General features: G+C 39.1%; 2 protein-coding genes across 4 annotated transcripts in view; one reads left to right on the top strand and one right to left on the bottom strand.

Moving 5' to 3' along the window:
• Positions 1–23,271, bottom strand: part of LOC144378573 (uncharacterized) — a 74,670-nt gene that overhangs the window by 48,089 nt on the left and 3,310 nt on the right. For all 3 annotated transcript variants that reach the window (XR_013440391.1, XM_078053023.1, XM_078053024.1), the window contains exons 2-3: positions 18,851–18,931; positions 7,787–7,900 (exon numbers count right to left, since the gene is read on the bottom strand). The gene's annotated coding sequence lies outside the window, so the exon portion shown is untranslated. The remainder of the gene's footprint in view (positions 1–7,786; positions 7,901–18,850; positions 18,932–23,271) is intronic.
• The window catches only part of Nudt4 (nudix hydrolase 4), a 35,311-nt gene continuing 20,908 nt past the window's right edge, over positions 8,869–23,271 (top strand). Inside the window, exon 1 of the mRNA XM_078053021.1 lies at positions 8,869–8,893. The gene's annotated coding sequence lies outside the window, so the exon portion shown is untranslated. The remainder of the gene's footprint in view (positions 8,894–23,271) is intronic.

Genomic DNA, 23,271 nt, shown 5'->3' with positions numbered 1-23,271 from the left:
GATAAAATAACTACCTAAGATCTCAGAGCTAGTGAATGACTGAAGCAGGATTCACTTGGGTCTGTTAAAGACCTCAATATAATCATATATTCAAGAGCTTTTTTGTTTTGGGCAGTACTGGAGATCAAACTCAGGGCCTCATATATGCTAAGCAAGGGCTCTATTCATGAGCTATACCTCCAGCCCAAGAGTTTTTAAAATCCACCCACTCACCAACATGGTGGTATATGCCTGGAATCCCAGTGGATTGGGAGGCTGAGGCAGGAGAATCAAAAACGAGGCCAGGGCTGGGGTTATGACTCACCAGTAGAGTGCTCACCTACCACGTGCAAGGCCCTGGGTTCAATCCTTAGTACCACATAAAAATAATAAATAAATTAAATAAAGATATTTTGTCCAACTACAACTAAAAAATAAATATTAAAAAAAAGAAAATTCAAGCAAAAAATTTATTGAGGTCTTAAGCAACTTAGTGATACCTGTCTCAAAAAAAAGAGGGGCTGAGGATGTAGCTCGGTAGTAAAGCACCCTTGGGTTCAATCCCCATCACCAAAAAGAAAAAAGAAAAAAAATGCAGAGACACACACAAAGCTGTTTGTGTTGTCTATATCAGAGAGTAATCCATATACCACTGTGAGTAGTTTCCAAGAAGAACACTAGCTGATATTAAACCCATGCTTTTTCACATTTTGTTGATACACAAAGCAGGCTAAAATAAAATGTGGAAAGACCTCTTTCTCAGGAATTCCACAGATTACCAGCTAGTTCAGCAAGGTTGAGGTTAGTAAATGGAATAGATTAGACATAAATTAAGGCTGGCCAGCCACAGAACCTAATGCCATTGTTCTTAGACCATAACCAGACAGGTAGTATCAAAAATGCATTTAATCTACAATGGACCCTCATTTTAAAAACATACAAAAGGCATCCATAAACCCATAGAAATGGACAACCCTTCATATGTAGAGCATTTACTTGTCCTAAAATAAATCCATGGGAACATGTTTTGTTTTGAAGCAAGGACTGAACACAGGGGCACTTACCCACTGCCCCACATTCCCAGTCCTTTTTGTTTTTTTATTTTGAGACATGATCTCACTGTTGCTTAGGGTCTCAGTAAGTTGCTAAGGCTGGCCTCAAACTGGCAATCCTCCTGCCTCGGTCTCCCAAACTAGGATTACAGGTGTGCGCCACCCATCCCTGGCTGAGAGCAAATTTTATAAAACAGAAAGGTTAAGTCAGAACTCACTGAAAACACCGTATTCTTGTATCAGTCTCAATCAGCATATATGATACTAAAAAAAAAACCCAACAATCTGAGGAACTCCTAAGACATGTCAGATGAGCTCCAGGGCTTTGTGAAATGCAATTTAAAAACCCAAATCAAGTAAGCAATATTAATCAGCATTCCTTTGCATAAACTATCATTTAAATAATCTCCTAGGTGGGGACATTTGGTTAGATTTTTTTTTCATTTTTCTCCAGTTTAAATAATGCTGCAATTAATACCCTGAACATTCATTTTGGCATAATTCTTTATTTATTTCCTTAAAATAAATTCCTAGAAATTGCTAGGTTATTGTATAGATACATTCTTGAAGCATTTGGTAGGTGTTGCCAAAATGCCTTCCTAAGATTCAAATACAGGGTTGAGATTAATATCTCTACAGCAGTTTCTAGGATTCTTCTCAGAATAATTTAGAGGAAAAGAAATAGATTTAGATCCAGAAATCTGGGTTTGAGTCCCAGTTTCAACATTATTAGCCCTGCAACACTGGGCAAGTCACTGCACCCTTCCATTTCTCCATTTCCTTATCTACAAATCAGGTAAGCAGGGCATGGTGGAGCACGCCTGTAATCCCAGCAACTCAGGAGGCTAAAACAGGAGGATCCCAAATTTGAGGTCAGCCTCAACAATTTAGCAAGGCTCTGTCACAAAATAAAAAACAAAAAGGACCGCTGGGTTCAATCCCCAGTATTACAAATTACAGAAAAAGAAAAAAGAAACCAATCTTTAATTATAAATCAGGTACGATATCAGTGCTCACCTCAGGGCTACTATAAGGATTTGATGGATTAATATTTCTTAAGCTCTTACAATGGAATCTGGATCAGAGTAAGCCTTTCTTAAGTGTTCATGATTACAAATAATTGTGGTTCTTAGACTTTGAGACTTAAATAATTAGTTTGGGGATTTTTTTTTCAGTACTGGGAATTGAACCCAGGGCCTCATGCATGCCAGGCAAGTGTTCAATCACCGAGATACACCCCAGCCCTTTTTTAAATTTTGAGACAAGGTCTTGCTAAATTGTTGAGGTTGGCCTCAGATTTTCAATTCTCCTGCCTCAGCCTATTGAATAACTAAGACTACAGACATGTAGGACCATGCCCAACTTCAAAAATAAGTTAAAAAAAGAATTAAGGACCAGGCATGGTGGCACATGCCTGCAATCCCAGCAGCTCAAGAGGCTGAGACAGGAGGATCACGAGTTCCAAAGCCAGCCTCAGCAAAAGCGAGGTAATAAGCAACTCATTGAGATCCTGTCTCCAAATAAAATACAATATAGGGCTGGGGATATGGCTTAGTGGTCAAGTGCTCCTGAGTTCAATCACCCCCCCCTCAAAAAAAAGAATTAAGGAATTGTTTGATTTTTTTTTTACTTTTCCCAAATAAAAACATTTTTTAAACCCAGTACTTTCTATCATAGAAAAATATATATTTCAGTTACAACAAAAAATGAAAGGCAAATAACGTCAGAATAAAAATTTTATTATTATATTTAGCTTTGAGAAGATTTTTTATCTTATACTTATTTTTCTCATTTCTCCTTGGATAGTGAACATGTTACCTGTTCACTGTATTTGAGAACCACTTGTCCCATATTTTCCAAGACCCTTACATTTCTATTTTAATTAATTAATAGTTAAATACCTTTGATCTTTTAAAAATTAGTCATAGAATTTGGACAGTAGCTTTTGTGAGATATGTGAACAAAAGATAATAGGATCATAAAGTGAGCTTACTGGCTTTGCCTGAGCCAATAATAAAGGAAACAGACACATTCTTTTATAGAGCTCTGGAAGAAAATAAAAGTGAAGCCAAAACTGATTCTTTGGCCAGGAAACTTGGCTTCCCTGCCTTAATTAAGATAAAGGAGTTTCTAAAAGCTGTTAAAGTAGAAGTGAAATTTCTGAGCACCTAAGGGGCAAATCATTCCTAGAAGAGCCAGGAATATAATTAACTCAAAGCAAGACCTGAAAAGAACACAGAGATGCTCAGAGAAACCACACAGACATCGTTCTCGGTTGATCAATCTGTGACTGTGTCCATTTTGAAACAATTTTTTTAGATGAACGAATATTGCTATCAAATTACTTACTGAGTGGTTCTCTAAGTGATTTGCTATTGGGCAGGCATCTCTATAACATCTCATAATCATAACTAGCATGTAATGAGAGCTTACACTCTTCCCTGCACTGTATTATCTCATTGCACATCCCAGCCATTCTTAGTGATAAGAGAGTATTATAATTTCAATATTGATAGTAAAGAAACCAAGACCTAGACAAGTTAAATAATTTACTTAAAGTTTACACAGATGAAGCCAGAACACCAATTCAGTCTGGTTGATTTCAAAGTTCTTTTTTTTTTTTTTTTTTGAGAGAGAGAGAGGGAGAATTTTTAGTATTTATTTATTTTTTTTTTTTTTTAGTTTTTGGCGGACACAACATCTTTGTTGGTATGTGGTGCTGAGGATCAAACCCAGGCCGCACACATGCCAGGCGAGCGCGCTACCGCTTGAGCCACATCCTCAGCCCCTCAAAGTTCTTATTCTATGGATTTTCTTTCTTTTTTCAGGGCTAGGGATTGAACCTAGAACATCACACATGCTAGGCAAGTGCTCTGCCACTGAGCTACATTCCAGTCCTTTCTTATTTATTTTATTTTCAGACAGGTGTCAATAAATTGCTGAGGCTGGCCTCACACTTGCAATCCTTCTGCCTCAGTCTCATGAGTAGCTGGGCTTACCGGCTTGTGCCACTATGCCCAGAGTTCTTATCCCTAACCAGTGTGCCATACTAGACCCTATTCTTCCTCCCCTGCCCCATTGTGCTAGGGATTGAATCCAGGGATGCTTTACATCACCAAGCTATTATAAGTTGGTTTTTTTTTTTTTTTTTTGGAGGGTTGTTGGTTTTTTTTTTGTTTTTTTTTTTTTTTTTGGTACCGGGGATTGAACTCAGGGGCACTTGACCACTGAGCCATATCCTTAGCCCTTTTTGTATTTTATTTAGAGACAGGGTCTCACTGAGTTACTTAGTGCCTTGCTTTTATGCTGAGGCTGGCTTTGAATTCAATATCCTCCTGCCTCAGCCTCCGGAGCCGCTGGGATTACTGGTGTGCACCACCATGCCTGGCGCCCTTTTAAGTTTTTATTTTGGAAGAGGGTCTTAACAAGTGGCTCAGGGCCTTGCTGAATTGCTGAATTTGGCCTCAAATTTGTGATCCTCTTGCCTCAACCTCCCAAGACACAGGGATTACAGGCTTGAGCTATCACACCCAGCCTATTTTTTCAGGGGAGGTGGTTACTGGAGATTGAACCCACTGAGCCACATCCTCAGTCCTTTGTTGTTTTTTTTTTATTTTAAATCAGGGTCTTGCTAAGTTGCTTAGGGCCTTGCTAAATTGCTAAGACTGGCTTTGAATTTATGATCCTTCTGCTTCAGCCTCCAGTCACTGGGATTACAGGCAAGCGCCACCATGTCCAGCATTTTCTTTGTCTTTCCCCTAGATCCTTTGAATGTTAATTGCCTAAGGCATAGTTCTCCACTTACTCCCACACTCCAATTCCATGCACCATTCATAAAATGATGCAATAGCGAAGGTTGGCTGCTTCACCATGAACACAGTGACTTTTCTCAAACTTCTTTCACTCAGGTGCAAACACCAAACACTGATCAAAGGACATGGACAAATGCAGTATGACTGAGAACTATATCTCACATATTGTTTTATAATGTCTGTGACAGAGTGAGCTGTACCTTTGTCCCTGTGGTTTTGGAAATATAACTCTAGGGAACATGAAATATAAAATGATGTCGCCCGGTTTCAGTAAGGCTTGTTTGGGTGTGATTGAATGTGTGATTGAAAGCCAATTTTGGGGGCTGGGGATGTGGCTCAAGCGGTAGCGCGCTCGCCTGGCATGCGTGCGGCCCGGGTTCGATCCTCAGCACCACATACCAACAAAGATGTTGTGTCCGCCGAGAACTAAAAAAAATAAATATGAAAAATTCTCTCTCTCTCTCCCCCTCCTCTCTCACTCTCTTTAAAAAAAAAAAAAAAAAAGAAAAGAAAGCCAATTTTTGCCATTTTAAAAAACATAACAGGGCTGGGGTTGTGGCTCAGTGGCAGAGCCTTACACATGTGAGGCACTGGGTTCCATCCTCAGCACCACATAAAACAAATGAATAAACAAAATAAAGATAAAAAATCCAATCAAATCACAGGTTGGATTCAAAAGAGATGTCATTCTCCTACTTAGAATCTCATTTTATAAAACCACTAAAATATACCCTCTGGAGAACACTTAACAAGAGCTAGGCTCTAAAGAAATTAAAGAATCTACAGAAAATACAAAGATGCACCTGAAAATAGTTTGTATCCTCTCCTTTGTGTGAAACTCAATTACACAGCAAGCAAACAAATGGAGCAAACAATGAAAATGGCACATGGGATTTTTTTTTTTGCAATTACAATAAACTGCACTCTCAGACAAAAAGACCATTTATGCAGCAATTGCATCTAATGATTTGCCTTGTTCTCCCATCAGGCTATTTCTGATTTTTAAAATGCTTTCCTTGGAGCCTCACACCACTAAACCCAGTCATTAACTCTGTTATAACAAAAAAAAATTCTTTCTCCCCATAAATGCAAACCAAACAATAATCATGTTCTTATCTTGCTCATTCGACCAAAACCTTAAAAACTTTGACAATACTAAGAAAGATAATACAGTATTTGCATCTTTTAGAAATATGTCATTGAACCTACAGTGACTTTTCTCTTTGTTTTAACTTAACCACTACTAATATGTTGTTTTAGAATAGGAAAACAAGCTACTATACAGGTACAAACCTCCTAAAAAAATACCAAACATACATCAACCAGGTTACACTTCAAAATCTTAAAATACTGGCAGGGCGCAGTGTTGCACACCTATAATCCCAGAGGCTTAGGAGGCTGAGTTAGGAGGATTGCAAGTTCAAAGCCAGTCTCAGCCATTTAGTGAGACCCTAAGCAACTCAGTGACATCTGTCTTTAAATAAAATACTAAAAAGAGCTGGGGATATGGTTCAGTGGTTAAGCACTTCTGGGTTTAATCCCTGGTACAAAAAAAATAAATTAATTAAAATAAAAATTTAAAATACTAAACTTGGAATGGTGACACATGCCTGTAATCCCAGAGATTCAAAAAGCTGAGGCAAGAGAATGGTAAATTCAAGGACACTCTGGACAATTTAGGAAGATTCTGTCTGAAAATAAAAAGTAAAAAAGGTATAACTCAGTGGTAGAGCACCCCTGGGTTCAATCCTCAGTACTATAGAAAATATATAAGTAAATAAATAGTAATCTCCTTTTATATTTAAAATATGACTCTTGAACAATTAGCCTCCAAAAGACAAAAAAAAAGGAAAAGAAAAAATTTTAAAACATCTCTGTGGATTATACATGCTCAGAAGAATGATACAAAGAGAAGTTGACTTCATTTAGAGGTATAATATATATTAGAATGAATATATATATGTATTCTAGCAAAATTTTGGGATGATCTATGAATAAAAGATAGTATAACCTTGTGTCCTTCATTTTATTTTATTTATGTATTTACTTTTAATTATTATACATATTTTGGATAGGGGGGACCAGGTATTGAAACCAGGGGCACTTAACCACTGAGCCACACCCCCAATTAAAAAAAATTATTTTGAAACAAGTCTAAGTTGCTTAGGGCCTCACTAAGTTGCTGAGGCTGGCTTTGAACTTGCAATTCTCCTGCCTCAGCCTCCCGAGCACTGGGATTACAGATGCACACTACTGTGCCTGGCCTTGCATGTTATTTTTAAACATACTTTTGATGCTTTACTATAACAGCTCATGCATAAGGCATCCTGGAATTCTATGGAGCCTTTCTTTTCTGTGTGCTCCAGGTGGAGTAGGAACTTGTTACTATCAGAGTAGGAGGTGCGAAGTGAGAGTCACAAATATGGAGAGCACTGAGGTAGATCCTTAGTGCCTATCTGATCTCATCAGAAAAGAAAAAAAAATGCCTAAGGTTATACTTGGGATAGTAAAATAGGACCCGAGAAAAGTAAATACCATAGATGCTGATGCTGAAAGGTATTTCAAGTTGCCTCAGGGGCGTTTTTCCTCCCTCTATCTTGCTGCATGCTGCTTTTCTTTTCTTTTCTTTTTATGTTTGGTGCTAGACATGAAGCCCAGGGTCTTACACATGCTAAACACTTGCTCTACCATGGAGCAAGCCCCTTTCTGCCAACTCTTTGATGTCCAGACCCAGTCTCTCTTCTGAACACATTGAATAAAACCATTCCTTTCTCTTTTGACTCTTCTGTCTCTAGGATCCAACCATCTTACTTGTAAATGAACTTTCTTCCTCTCATTGTTTGGGCTTAGACTCAGAAGATATCGTGTTAGGTAGCTTGCCATGTCTGTAACAAATACCTGAGATGATCAAGATATAAAGAGAAAAGGTTTATTCTGGCTCACCATTTTGGAGGTTTCAGTCCATGATCAATAGGCCTTGTTGGTTTTAGGTCTGTGGCAGCACATCATAGTCAGCGAGCATGATGGAACAAAACCCTTTACCTCGTGGCCAGGAAGCTTAAGAGAGGAAGAGGAAGAGGTCCGGTCCCATTATCTCCTTCAATTTCACAATCCAATGACCTGAAGCTCTCCACCAGGCCCACAATTTAAAAGTTTCTACCATCTCTCAATAGCACCAAGTTGGGGGCCAAGCCCTTAGCTCCTCAGCATCTGAAGGATAGTTAAGATCCGAACTATAGGTGAAGTCTATGTATGTGAAGTGTAAATGGCTTGTCACCAATGCTCTACACCTCCAAGGTAGATTTAATTGGTTTAATATGGAACAATTCCTTAAGCAAAAAGATACTAAATATCAATGAAAAATTGGTGGGACTTCCTCCCCGTTTCCCACCCGCAATACTGGGGTTGAATTTAGGAGTACTCTATCAATGAACTATATCCCAGCCCTTTTTATTTTCTATTTTGAGACATGGTCTCACTAAGTTGCCTGGGCTGGCCTCCAACTGGGAATCCCCCTGCCTCAGCCTCATGAGTAGCTGGGATTTATAGGCATATGCTGTCTCACCGAGCTTGGTGGTGAGATGTGAAGTTCTTCTGCCACATTCAAAATAGATTCTGCCATTTACTTTCTTCCATGCCTACTTATTGGTGAAAGCTTTGGAGTAATATCTATACAATTAGATGGTAAAGTATAAGAGGCCTCATCCCCTGACAATCCTTTTTCAGGAGACAATGCAGTATGGTGGAAAGAGCACTGGGATTTGGAGTCAGACAAACCTGCAATCCAAGGCATTTGCCAATATTGAGTCTTGGGCTAGTTACTTTATATTTCTCTGGGCTTCAAGAGCCTTCATCTGTCAAATGGAAAAATGATGCCAGCTTCCAAGGTTATAGTGAAGATAAGATAACATGGAGAATCCCAGGCAGACTATAAGACCAAAAAGCAGACATGAAGGAAATTTTCTGGAGGAAAAAGTATGACAGGTTCTGAAGTTTGAAGGAACAAGAGGAAATATTTATGAGATCTCTGAAAACTTCATCTTGAGCCAGGTATGAACATAAGGACAGGAATCATTTGGTTGGTGAATTCCTTTGTCCACTGGGTGCAAACTGCTCTTCTAGACCAGCAAGGGAGAGAGAGAGGCCCATACCTGACTGACCCCAATGCAGGGACATGACGTGGGTGTTCTTATTGTTAGTTAAGAGAGAAGGGAAAGCTGGAGATGAGAGAAGCTCACAAAACAGAAGCTCATGTTTTGTGTTTCTTGTTTCAGGTTGAGTCACAATAGCCAGAGAGGGGATTAGAGAAGGACATTGCAGAGGAGTCTCAGAGCCACATAGGGTGGTTATGCAGTGAGGAGTAACTGCACTTGCTCTGGAAACTGGTGGAGTGGCGGTCTGCATAGTCATTGTGGAAAGGGCTCAGAATGGCAGGGATCTGGGAAGAGGGTGCTTTCAGGTCACAAGACATTCCAGACCTTCAAGACTGGCTGGACTAAGGGCTGGGGTTGTGGCTCAGCGGTAGAGCGCTTGCCTAGCATATGCGAGGCCCTGGGTTCGAGCCTCAGCAGCACATAAAAATAAATAAATAAAACAAGACTGGCTGGACCATCTCAATGTGAATGGCTTAAAAGACTGCCAATTTGAGAGAGTGGTTTAGTTAGAGGAAAGAATCTACAAGATTGTAGAGAAAGTATTCAGTTACTAAGTCCTCCCTGAGATGGAATAAGGAAATCATATTTATGGTATATTCGGCAATGCACATAACTAGTCTCCATGGGCATGGTAGTCTCTTCCTGTAGTCCCAGCATTAGGGAGGCAGAGAAGCAGGATTTCAAACACTTGAGCTCAGGAGTTCAAGACCAGTCTGGACAATACACCAACCCCATCCCAAAAGGAAAAAAAAAAAAACGTCCTGGGGACTCTGTTTTGTTTTTGCAATTCTGGGGATTGTACCAAGGGGCTTGCGCACACTAGGCAAATATTCTACCACTGAGCTATATCCCCAGCCCTCACTAAAAACATTTTTTTTAATTTAATTTCAATGTTTCAAATATAAATATTTTTAAATATAGGTTATAGCAAGTACCATGTCCTGGATATTTCCTGTGTGTAAGTAATGACTTAAGTGCTTTACAATAACCCTATAAGATAGGCAGTGTTATTATCCCCACTTTACAAATGAAGAAACAGAAAGAGAGAGGCTAAATAACTAGCTGATGGCCGCACAGCCAGTATATGGTGGAGCTGGGCTTTGGATCCAGTCTACAACTCCAGAACCTGAATTCTTACTTTGCAGCCTAAGTGCCTATTGAAGCTCTACATGGTTCTGTGAACATTCCAAAACATTTACTATACAATGATAAACTTGGACATTTAACAATTTTAGCCAGTCACTGTGGCACATACCTGTAATCCCAGCAATTTAGAAAGTTAAAGTAGGAAGATTGCCAAATTTGAGGCCAGTTTCAGCAACTTAGGGAGATCCTCCCTCAAAAAAAAAAAAAAAAAATAGGAGGCTGAGGATATAGTCAGCAGTAAAATGTCCCTGAGTTCAATCCTCTATACAAAGAAAAAGAAAAAAGAAAAAGAGTTTTAGGGCTGGATTTGTGACTCAGTGGTAGAGCACTTGCCAGCATGTATGAGGCACTGGGTACAGTCCTCAGCACCCCTTTAAAAAAAAAAAAGTTAAGAGTTTTAGGTTTTGAAGGGAACTTTGAGATATTTAATCAATTCCAATAATTCTACAAATAAGAAATTGAGCTATCCCAAGACACTGACTAAGCCATAACTCAAACACCAGTAGTTCTCTTAAAAACTGCAGATGTTTTGAAATAGACCTCGATGTATGTGTGCTATTGTTGATGATGATGTTCTATGGTGTGTGTGTGTGTGTGTGTGTGTGTGTGTGTGTGTGTGTTTGTGTTTCTGTACGTTACATTCCTAGAAGTGGGGAATGAACCTAGGGTCACTTTATCAATGAGCTATATCCCCAGTACTTCTTAGTTTTTGTTGTTGTTGTTGTTGTTGTTGTTGTTTTGGTTTTTTTGAGACAGAGTTGCTAAATTGCTAAGGCTGGCCTTGAACTTTAGATCCTCCCACCTCAGCCTCCCAAGTTGCTGGCATGACAGGCATGTACCAGCACACCCAGTCAATGATGTCTTAATTTAAAGATATCCTTGGCAAATAAATTTCTATTTTAAAGCCTGGTCATCCAAAACTGAATTTATTTTTCTTCTTATGCAGAAGCAAAGCCTTTTTAAAAGTAATTAAAAATAAAAGCATTTTCCTAAAAAGCAAAACTATTCAAAAATCAAGATTATAGAATAAGGCCATTGGCTGAAAATAATAGCAACATAAAGTTTAGCTTGTGACTTTTTGTGTTGTTTTATTTTTATCCTCATATCCTTAATGAGATCACTTTTTTCATGATCAGTTTATTGATCATTTGTAAAGTTTACTTTTGTAAGAAAAGACCATTTATTTTCCCTGTACAATGACGAAATTTTCTTCATTAATAATTAAACAAATACAGATTAAAAATAGGTATCATGTTTAAACTACGAAGTTGACCAAGAGCAAAGATTTCCCCCTCCCCGGTTCTCAATTTTGGTCATAGTGTGAAAAAACAAGCTTATATATCCTTCCAGATAGAATGAGAAGATCAGATAGTATATTTGCTTGAGTGGTTCTTTGACAATTAAGAAACGAACTAAGGCAGGTTTTCTAGGTACCATTTGGCAACATTCCTTAAAATGTTCGTTTATTTGACATAGCAATTCCACTTCTAGGAATGTAACCTGCAGAAACAATAAATCCTTACATGCAGAGACTTCTTATAATGATATTGATAACAGAGTTGTTTGTATTAAGAAGGAAGGAAGATAGGAAGGGAATAGATGAAATAAAAATCTCCATCAATAAGAACTGGTTAAATGAATAAATATGGGGCAGTGCCTGCATAAACAGCAATATTACTTTTCCAGTGAAAGGGATATTATAGCCGAATATAATGTGGCATGGCTGTAACCCCAGCAATATGGGAGGCTGAGGCAGGAGGATCACAAGTTTGAGGCCTCAAGCAACTTAGCAAGACTCTGTCTCAAAATTAAAAAATAAAAAGGGCTGGGATATAGCTTAGTAGTAAAACAAATCTGGGTTCAATCCCTAGTTAAAAAAAAAAAAAAAAAACTCATCAAGGACTAAGGTTATAATTTACGGTAGAGTCTTGCCTAGCCCACACAAGGCCCTGCGTTCAATCCCTAGCACCACAAAATGAAAAGAAAACATAAAAAATGTTTGCTTAAAATATATACATTCCATTTTATGTAAATTATCTCAATTTAAATAAGAAATAAAAATCTTCAAATGTACAGCAAGACTTCAGTTTCATAATAAAAATTATATGAACATGCAGAAAAGGATTTGGACATTTTGAGTTGGTGGGATTGGGCCATTTTTTTTTAAACATTGTCCCCCTAACTTTTCTTAACCAGCAAAATAGCAATTAAGATAAAACAATGATAGAGATGTATCCAATGTGCTTCAGTGAGCCTCTCTTACCCTGACTAGATGTTCCTTCACCACCCCAAAGTTAGTGTGCAGTTACCCAGAGCATCATGGAGCCTCCCGGGGTTTCATGGAGAGATACCAGTGGAGTCCTAGACCTTGTGGAGGTTCCTTATGATGGTCATTTTTTTTTTTTAATACAGTTCCAAATGCCAATGTCAATCCAAGAATTAGAGCATTTTGAAGCAACCCTGAAATAGATTTTATTTCTACAGCCCAAACCCCTTCCAGGTCCAGATGAAAAAGTTTCACATTCTTGAATGCGAATGCTTTATGGCCTGAAAAGTAGCTATTCCTTTGCGTGTGTCCTGCCAGGCTTCTAAGAATGGTTTTACCACTAGTTCCAACCCCACAAACAACCACGCCTATCACTCCAGCAGGCCTCTTGCAGATAAGTCAGCTGGTTTTCATGTGACAGGGAAATCTTCTATGCCAGGTGCGCTCACAGCCAAGGCTGGGTGTCCCTACCTCATGCAGGTGGCTGCTCATATTCACATGCCATCCACAAATCTCAGCACAGGCTTTTGGGTAAACTGTGCTGGCACAATTACAATTAACAATAACTGTGCAAACAACCATGGGACAGTTAGTTGAAAAGTCAGGGAGAGGGCTGGAGATGTGGCTCAAGCGCTAGCGCGCTCGCCTGGCATGCGTGCGACCCGGGTTCGATCCTCAGCACCACATACCAACAAAGATGTTGTGTCCGCCGAGAACTGAAAAATAAATATTAAAAACTCTCTCTCTCTCTCTCTCTCTCTCTCTCTCTCCCCCTCTCTCACTCTCTCTTAAAAAAAAAAAAAAAAAAGTCAGGGAGAGAGGGAACAGTCACAATAAAATAAGACACAAGTGTACTCCTCCTCCTTAAAACCCCTGCAGGACAGATAAGAATGGAGAGTAGGTGGGAACAGGTGAGAAGACAAATCTAGCTTTTCCTTGGGATGCAGACAAAGAAGCTGTTAAACAGTGCTAAGAGAAGCTCACCCCCAACAACCTGAACTGGAGCCAGGAGTGAAACCAAATGTCCGTGGGATTCAAATCTCTGACCCACAGCTTAATGAAAACTGTCCCACAGGGTCATCAGAATTATTTGATCTAAACTGCATTCAACTTCCCTTTCCCACCCACGCTACTGCTTCTTTTGCAAAGTCCTATCCCAGGGAATGTTCACCCACCAAACTCTTTACCAGAGCAGCAGCCTAGAAGGCTTTCGGACTTACTCTTCCTTCACATTGCATGCCACCAGGTGCCAGGACCTGTGGATTCTGTCTTCTAATTATCTCCTTGATCAGCCCTCCCTGCTGGGTCATGCTGCCAACTGACACAAGATCCATTCTCCACTTTGGTGATCCACCTTTCTATTTATTTCCTGGGGGGCAGGGTATTGATGATGAATCCAGGGATACTTTACCACTGAGCTACATCCCCAATCCTCTTTATTTTGAGACGGGGTCTTGATAAATTGCTGACAGTCTCACTAAATTGCCCAGGCTGGCCTTCTGGCCTTGAATTTGCACTCTTTCTGCATCAGGCTCCATAGTAGCTGGGATTACAGCATGTACCACGGGCCGGCCAACCTTTTTTAATTGTAAATCTGATCGGCTCACACCCCTATTTCCATGGTTCTCCATTAACCTCTCCCAGAAGTTTCTTTTTTGCAGGGCTGAGGATTGAACCGGGCCACCACTGAACTACATGCCCAACCCTCTCCTAAAGGTTTTTTTTTTTTTTTTTTGGTATGGGGAATTAAATTCAGGGGCACTGAACCACTGAGCCACATCCCCAGCCCTTTTTTGTATTTTATTTATAGACAGGGTCTCACTGAGTTGCTTAGCCCCTTCACCATGGCTGAGGCTGGCTTTGAACTCTCGATTCTCCTGTCTCAGCCTCCCAAGCTGCTGGAATTACAGGCGTGCACCACCAGAAGTTTCTTGACACAATCTCAAATGTTTGTGTGACCAGGCAGTTAAGAGTGTGAAGTCATGAGGTTCAGTATAGCAAAATAGGAGGCTGTGTGGATCTGGAGAAGGGCTATACCCACGTAAAAGCATTCAATTCTAAAACTATATAAAAGCAGCTGCGCTGGCCTGGGAAAATTCTTTTCTGATGTCATTCCAGTACTCCTGTCGACACTTCAGTACTAACATCCAAACTCCCCACTCTGCTATAAGGGAGGCCAGCTTCTCTGACTTTCTCTTCAGTTGCTTTCTCCACAAGCAACTTTCATTTTCCTGAAGCTTCTTTTTCACATAGCGGTGCCTGTGAACCTGATCTTCTCTGTCTGGGTCCCTCTCTCTCTTTCCCAGCCTTGTTTGGAAATTTTCATTTCAAGACCTCCTCTGGCAGTCTTTGTGGAGCCCCGGGGAGAGCTGAACTTTGGACATACATCTATCATTTTTCTTCTTTCCCAGCTTTCAAATATTTATTTTTCTTTCCTGCAAGTAGTATTTAGGAGACTTGTCTTATAATTGCACAAATTGTATGTTATGAAATAAACAAAGAAGGCAAAATTTCCTAGAGCCAGTATTCCTTTCCAACATTTTAAATAAGATTGAGAAAACATCATTTGCATCACAAGACATCATCTTTACTTTTTAAAAAAATTTTGGTGTAGTTGGGGAGTTAATAGAGATTTCAAGGGCCTTTATGTCCTCAACTAAGCTTTACCCCCTAAGCTATTGTTGAATATTGTTACAACAAGCTATTGCCAGAAAAAGCTGCTTTAAGCCTTGATCAATTCACAAAGAAATATTAAGGAGGTAATATTAATCATTATGTAATTTTAGTCTTAAAAATAGAGAAAAGAGCTGAGTGTGGTCGCTTGGGAGACTGACACAGGAGGATCACGAGTTCAAAACCAGCCTCAGCAAAAAATGAGATGCTAAGCAACTAAAACGATGTCTCTAAATAAAATACAAAACAGGGCTGGGGATGTCCATGGTCGAGGGCCCCTGAGTTCAATCCCTGGTTCCAAAAAAAATAATAAAGAAAGAAAGAAAAGAAAAAGAAAAAAAGAAGAGGTTATGCCAGGCACAGTGACACATGCCTATAATTCCACCTACTGTGGAGGCTGAGGCAGGAGGATCGCAAGTTAGAGGCCAGCTTCCACAATTTAGCAAGACTCCATCTCAAAATAAAAAATAAAAAGGGCTAGAGATATAACTCAGTGTTAGAGCACCCCTGGGTTCAATCCCCAGTTTTGTGTGTGTGTGTGTGTGTGTGTGTGTGTGTGAGAGAGAGAGAGAGAGAGAGAGAGAGAGAGAGACAGAGACAGAGACAGAGAGAGAGAGAGAGGAAGAAAGCAATTACATGCTCCAGTCCTTTTTAAAACTCACTCTAAGAAATAAAAGGGAGCTCAACTCCACTCCTACAACTGGGTTACCAGCTCCACTGGCTTAAGTACCTGAGTGCTTAGCCACATGAAATAGTTCTCTGTCTCAGAACTTGTCCAAAGGATCTCTCCTACCTGCAGAGATGGAAGTAAGGAAAAAAGAATCTTTCCTGTACCTTTAGGTTTGACCTGCCCTATTTTTTCCTTCCTTCCTGTTGATTGATTTAGGCTCTCAGGAAGGTAAAGAAATAAAATAGTAGTTGGAAAGGGAGGAGATAGTGAAGGATGAAGGGGAGGGCATTAATGGGTACTTCTGAGCCACAAATGCCTGTTGGAGGCTGAGGTTAAAGGAAGTTAACTGCAAAGCTATAGTCACAGCGCCTCTTCTTGCTTTGCACACTAACACGCTGAGCTTCTGGTTTAACTTGAGTGGTCTGCAGTGAACTCATTCAATGCACATCAGTTCCTCCAAAAATTATATATATATATATATTTTTTATCATTGTTAGGAGTATAAGTGTTTGTATTTTTATCAACCAATGTGAAGACACACACACACATACAAGAACCATTGGTATTGGTATTCTGTTTTGCAGTACTGGGGATTGAACCCAGAGACACTTTTACCACTAAACTACATCCTCAGCCTTTTTAATTTGTTTGTTCATTCATTCATTCATTTTGGGTACCTGGGATTGAATTCAAGGTCACTTGGCCACTGAGCCACACCCCAGCCTTACTTTGTCTTTTATTTAGAGACAGGATCTCACTGAGTTGCTAGAGCCACACTTTTGCTGAGGCTGACTTTGAATTTGCAATCCTCCTATCTCAGCCTCCCAAGCCACTGTGATTACAGGCATGCCCCACTGTGCTGGGCTTTTATTGTTTGACAGTCTCTGCCTAAATTGCCCAAGCAATTTGTACCAGGGATTGAACCAAGAGGTACTTAATCACTGAGCCACATCCCCAGCCCTTTTATTTTTTATTTTGAGAAAGGTCTTGCTAAGCTGCTTAGGGCCTTGCTAAATTGCTGAAACTAGCCTTGAACTTTTGGTCCTCCTGCCTCAGCCTCTGGAGTAGGTGGTATTATACCACACCTGACTAGAGGAATCTATTTTAATAAAGATAAACATGTTTATGATAGAAAATTTGAAAAGTACAATAAAGTGTAAAGAAAAAAAAACCACCCAAAGAAAATAATATTAACAACTTTTTTTTTTTTTTTTTTTTTATGCTGGGCACATGCCTATAATCCCAGCAGCCAAGGAATACTAGGGCAGGAGGATTGCAAGTTTGAAGCTAGCCTTAGCAATTTAAGAGGGGAGCTAGGAATGTAGCTCAATGGTAAAACAACTCTGGATTCAACCCACCACTGCAAAAAATATATATAAATAAATTCTTACATTGGAATCTTTACACTGATGTGAGTGTATTATGTTAATAATCTTTTATGCTTAAAAAACTTTGTAACAAATTTTGCCTTGTTTTTAGAAACTACTTAAACATTGTTTAAGGTACTCCTTAAAGTAGATATTTCATAATTTTTTCAACTAGGCATTTAATCTTTAACCAAACATTCTGGAATAATAATATACAGTTTCAACTTTGTAAAGCCTCTCAATACAGCAATGAGTAAATAAGAACTCTTGAAAGATGCTGCAGGCTGCAGTAGTTAGGAAGTATTTAAGTCACTGGTTTCCTTTAGCCAAGAAAACCAGGTACAATATCACTAAACTATGGACAAAAGCAGAAAATACCCTGAAACTTCCTCAAGAATAATGTATGTCTTGAGCATGTCTTGTGGTGAGGATCGGACTAGTCCTAGGAAGGCCTTGGGGGAAGAGAGGAGCCTTAAATAAGGAGAATAAATATACAAGAGATGGTCTAACTACAGCAACTTGGGGAAAAGTGGGAAAACCACAGGCTGTTATGTGGCACCTGAAGTTTCCCTTCCCATGGCTGTCTTGGGTGGTAACTGGTCTCTGATAACCTTGCTGCAAATCCTTACATTTAGGTGGAACATCTTTATTTTTTATGTATTTAATTTTTATACTGAGGATTAAACCCAGCAGCACTTTACCACCGAGTTTATTTGTTTTTACATTTATTTTTTTGAGACAGGGTCTTACTAAGTTGCTAAGGCTGTCCTTTGTAACCGAAAGCTGTCCTTGTTCTCAACACCAATCCAATAAGGAAGACAGGTCTTGAAAAAAAAAGAAGGTTTATTGCTTTGCAGGCAAAGGAGAAACACAGAGGACTCTTGCACCAAAGGCTGTGATTCTGCCCATCTGTGGGAACAGGGGGGCTTTTATAGAGGTGATTCAGAGAAGATGAGATTAGGGAGGAGAAGATCAGGGAAGAGAAGTTTAGGGTAAAGAAGAACACGGAGGAGAAGTTTAGGGAAAAGAAGATGGGAAGAAGAAAAAATATATATGTAGATTTTGAAGCCACAAGGGATATAGTCAAAGCACCAAGTGAACCTACCTTGTTATACCCTGATTTTGCAATCCTCCTGCCTCAGCCTCCTGAGTTGCTGGGATTGCAGACGTTGTTCCACTGTACCCAGCTAAGCAGAATGCTTTTAAATAAATAACTGAAACAACCATTTGCTGACATAATCTCCTGCCTATCCTAATTTTTTTTTCACCAAATCATTCACATTCTTCTATACTGTTTAGACTACAAGCAGCCAGATGTTATTACACAGAATCCATATGGCTGCTCGTCATTACAGTGGAAATCCTTTCAAAGTGATTATAGGGTTTAGGCTTTTTTTTTTTTTTTAAGTATTTGGGATTGAGCCAAAGAGGGCTCTACCTCTGAGCTACATCCTCAGCCCTTTCTTAATTTTCTCTTTTTTAAGATGCTTAACTGGCCTTGAACTTGCAATCCCTCAGTCTCCCGAGTTGCTGGATTACAGGCATGTGCCACAACACTCCTCTGGAGTCACCTTGTTCTAACTGGTAATAACTAATCTAGACTTTTATTGTCCTTGTTTGGGATTTACAAGTGGGTCCACTTAAGGTATCTTAATCCCTTTGAGGAGTTCCTTGAAAATATTATGGAAGCTATAATTTCAATCTTAAAAAAAAAAAAACAGGTATACTTACACAAACAAAATTTGCACCCAGTTTCAAGAGGTTCATGATCTTTTTAGAGGCCCCATTTGAGGAATTTCTGCTGGTGGTTACCTAGAGTGTTAAAAAAAACTATAAAAACATTGCATATTCTAGGATCAATTCTTATACCTGCCAATGAAGACTTTCCCTTTAGCTTTTAGATAGAAAGGGAGAAAAAGATAAACTCAGACATCCAGAACCATAATAATAAACTTGTATGACTCTTCTATTTCTGATCAAACAAGCTTCTAAACAACCATTCCAGACTTTAATGGTTATACCATAGTATTTGAATTTACGTTTTAACAGTATAAAAATTTATTTCCACGACTATATGAAGTAAAAAATAGGTTCTTCTTTTTTCTCCCTTCCTCCTCTCTGATTTTTCTAGTAGCATACAACCTAATTCCTGCCCCTGCCGGGTACTGGGGATAGAACCCAAGGATATTCTACCACTAACCTATCCCTAACCCTTCTTATTTTTAAATTTTGAGATAGGGTCTCACTTACCGGCCCAGGTTGGCCTCAAACTTACAATTCTCCTACCTCAGCCTCCCAAGTAGCTGGGATTATAGCACTTAACACAGTCCCTGGCTATAATGTAATATTTTAAAAATTATTTTATTGTAAAAATTCAAAGATATGATATATATTATATTTATCTACCTACCTATGTATATCATATAAATCACCCCTTATGCACCTTTATCTCAAGTGCAATAATCAGTTCAATGGGTAATCTAGCTTCCTCCATAGTCTCACCCATTTTCCCTGTTCCCAATAACCTATATTATTTTGAATCAAAGATATCACGTTATTCCAGTAAGTATTTTTAGTATATATCTCTAAAGAAAAAGCAGTCCCCCTTTAAACATTACACTCCCCCAAAACAGTAACACTTGTTTAATCTCACCAAATATTTGGTCAGTAATTCCAGATATCCAGAACCAAATGATTATCCAATAAATGTCCTTTTGAATATTTTTAGTTTGTTAGAATCCAGATTAAAACAAAGTCTTTGTATTACAATTGATTAACATATCTTATACACAAATTTTTTTGTTTGTTTGTTTGGGAGTGTTTGTGTTTTAGTTTTACCTTTATTCTAAAATAAAGAATTCCATCTCCAAATGAAGCAGTAGGTCAAAATGCTGGCCTGAAAAAGTTTGTGAAAATGTCAAGTCATGCCTTTGCAGAGAGATAACTCCTTGGCATACACCTTTCCCTGAATGATAAAGAAGGAAAGAACTGCTCTTCCTAGTAAACATTTTCAGCAGCCACAGAAAACTGCTTATAAACATAATGCTTATGAAACAAAGTGTTCTTCAGTAAGTAAGAATTGATAAAAATAACAAATAGATTGTAAATCTGAAGATCATTTCTGTATTCCAATGAGAGTTTATAAACAGTCAAAACGAAAAGTCTTCATTTAAAATTTAAATGTTGGTTGGATTTTTTTGAACATTATAATTTAATTTAAGGCTTTTATTTTACCTATTTATTTGTTTTGTGATATACTGGGATTGAACCCAGATGTGCTCTGCCACTGAGCTATACCCCCTGCCCTTTTTTATTTTATTTATTTGGAAGAGGTACTGGGATTGAACCCCAGGGTTACTTTGCCACTGAGATACATCCTCAGTTCTATTTATTTATTTGCAGGGGGGTGGGGAAGGTTCCAGTGATTGAACTCAGGGCCACGTTGCCACTGAGCCACATCCCTGGCCCTGTTTTGTATTTTATTTAGAGACAGGGTCTCACTGAGTTGCTTAGCACCTTGCAGTTGCTGAGGCTGGCTTTGAACTTGCGATTCTCTGTCTCAGTCTCCGGAGCAGCTGGGATTACGGGGCCTGCGCCACCACACCCAGCAGTTGTTTTTATTTTGAGACAGGGTCTCAGTAAATTGCTAAGGGTTTCTTTCACTAAATTGCTAAGGCTGACCTTGAAATTGATCCTCTTGCTTCAACCTCCAGAGTAGCTGGGATTACAGACCTGTGCCTTTGTAAAAGGGGGGGGAAATCACTTCAGAGTAAATGAAATTGTAATCTAGATTTCCACTTCCATTCCCCACCTCATGAGCTTCTCTAAATCCCCACTAGATTCTTTTTTCACTTTTAAAAAACAAAGACAACCCCTCCCCACCTGATGTTAGAATTTAACACATAGAAATAATCATCATGGAACAGAAACGGTAGAACAAGTGCACAGTAATACAGTGCAGGGGTTAAGAACTTGAGCTGTGAAGAAATATTGCCCCTGCATTCCTCAGCCTGTGAAATGGGGACAATAAAAAGTAGCAGCCTCATAGGGCTACTGTTGGCATCATTCAAATGAGGTCATGTAAATCACCCAGGCACTGACTAACACTCAGTAAAGAATAGCTATTATTACCATTAGCAAAACATAGGAAGGGATTATTTGTCATTATCACAGGTTTTTTGTTTGTTTGTTTTGATACTGGGGATTGAACCGGGCACTTTCCACTGACCTACATCCCTAACACTTTTTATTTTGTTTTATTTTATTTGTTAGGAACTGGGGAATTGAACCCACTTTATCACTGAGCTATAGCCACAGCACTCCCACCCCGCTTTTTAAAATATTTTCTTAGTTGTCAATGGACTTTATTTATATATATGTGGTGCTAATAATCAAGCTCAGTGCCTCACGAATACTAGGCAAGTGCTCTACCACTGAACCACAACCCCAGCCCATCCCCAGCCCTTTTTATTTTTATTTGGGACAGGGCTTGCTAAATTGCTGAGTCTGGCCTCAAATATGTAATCCTCCTGCCTCAACCTCCTGAGTTACATGTGTGCACCATCATGAAGCCTCATATCACAGTGTTACTAACAGAAGGAACTTATGTAACTTTCTGATACAAGAGAATGCAGCAAGCCTTTGTGTTGGTCACTCTTCATTGAATACAGTCTTAAAAGGACTTGGGAAAAAATGTCCCCTATACAGCCAATGTTAAACTGTGTCTCTTTTTGAAAGCCCAGAAAATTTAGTGGAAAAAAATAGTTCTGGGATAAAAAGTTTCAGGTAAGACAATACTGTGGTAAATGAACTAAACAGAAATTAATTTGAAACTGGACTTTGCTCTCAAGTGAACCAGCCAGTGTAGCCCAGTCCTTACTGGCCCTGCAGAGAAAAAACAGGCCTGTGTCTTATCTCAACTGTGATCTGACTAGATATGATCTCAGCTTTGAACACTGCCTAAGCTCATTTCAGATGCATAATACATATTAAACAATACTTAGCAGGGAGCTTTGGTTTGGGGTATGCACCCCAATACTGAGGAGCTGACACAGGAAAGTGAAGACTTAGCATTTCTCTATTCTCTCATTTTAAAAAGTCATATGAGTTTCCTTTTCTGTCAGGTCTAGCTCAAATAACTGTAAGATACAGATAAATAAATATTGTCTATGTGTGGAGGGCCATGGTTAATTATATTATCAAAGCATTCTTCAGTTTAAATAATTCACTGTAGCCAGGTGCAGTGATGCATGTATTCCCAGCAACTCAGGAAGCTAAAGCAGAATGGTCACAAGTTCGAATCCAGCCTCAGTAATTTGGAGAGGCCTTAAATAATTTGGCAAGACAATTTTTCAAAATTAAAAAATAAATAAATAAACAAACGCAGTGATAGAGAGCCCCAGAGTTCAATCTCCAGTAACAAAAACAAACTCAGTGCAGCATTTTTTTTATATTAAGTCCCCTCCCTCAACAGGTATTGTGGCTCACACCTATAACACCAGCTACTTGGAGGCTAGAGCAAGAGGATCACAAGTTCAAGGCCAGCCTGGGTAATTTAGTAAGACTCTGTAGAAAAAATAAATAAGTAAATAAAGGGGAGTGGAGTTGAGGTACTGCAAACAAAGTATAAATTAAAACAAAACAAAACCCTCCCTCCACATGGTCAAAAATTTGAGCCTTCTCCAAATGTCAGCCCATTACTCTTCTGGTCTTTTAAGAAAAAGGAAAAGGAGGAGAGAGGGCTAATGAAACTTTTCTTGTTAATAACACGTGTTTATCTAAATGTATTACAGTTCCAAAGCCCTTTTAGACTCACTGTGTTATCTTGGGTAAGCCTTGTACAAGGTGAGAAAAGCTGAGACTCAGAGATGAAGCAACCAAGCCCAGTGGCCTAGAAGCTGGAGAAAGCAGCCCCAGGGCTCCACTTAACTGGTTCTGTGCTGCTGCTGCTGCTGCTGCTGCTGCTGCTTTTCCTCCCTTTAGCAGTTTGGTTCCAGACATCTTCTCCTTTCCTTCTCAGTTAATCCTATCTCTTTGTTCTTTGTTTTACAGTACTGGGAATTGAACCCAAGACATTCTACTACTGAGCTCCATACCCAAATGTAAAAATAAAATTTTTTATTTATGTATTTTTGGTGCCAGGGATTGAACCC

Source organism: Ictidomys tridecemlineatus, chromosome 6 (assembly GCF_052094955.1).
Source record: "Ictidomys tridecemlineatus isolate mIctTri1 chromosome 6, mIctTri1.hap1, whole genome shotgun sequence".
Classification (NCBI taxonomy): Eukaryota; Metazoa; Chordata; class Mammalia; order Rodentia; family Sciuridae; genus Ictidomys; species Ictidomys tridecemlineatus.
This window is presented reverse-complemented; position numbering and strand designations above follow the sequence as displayed.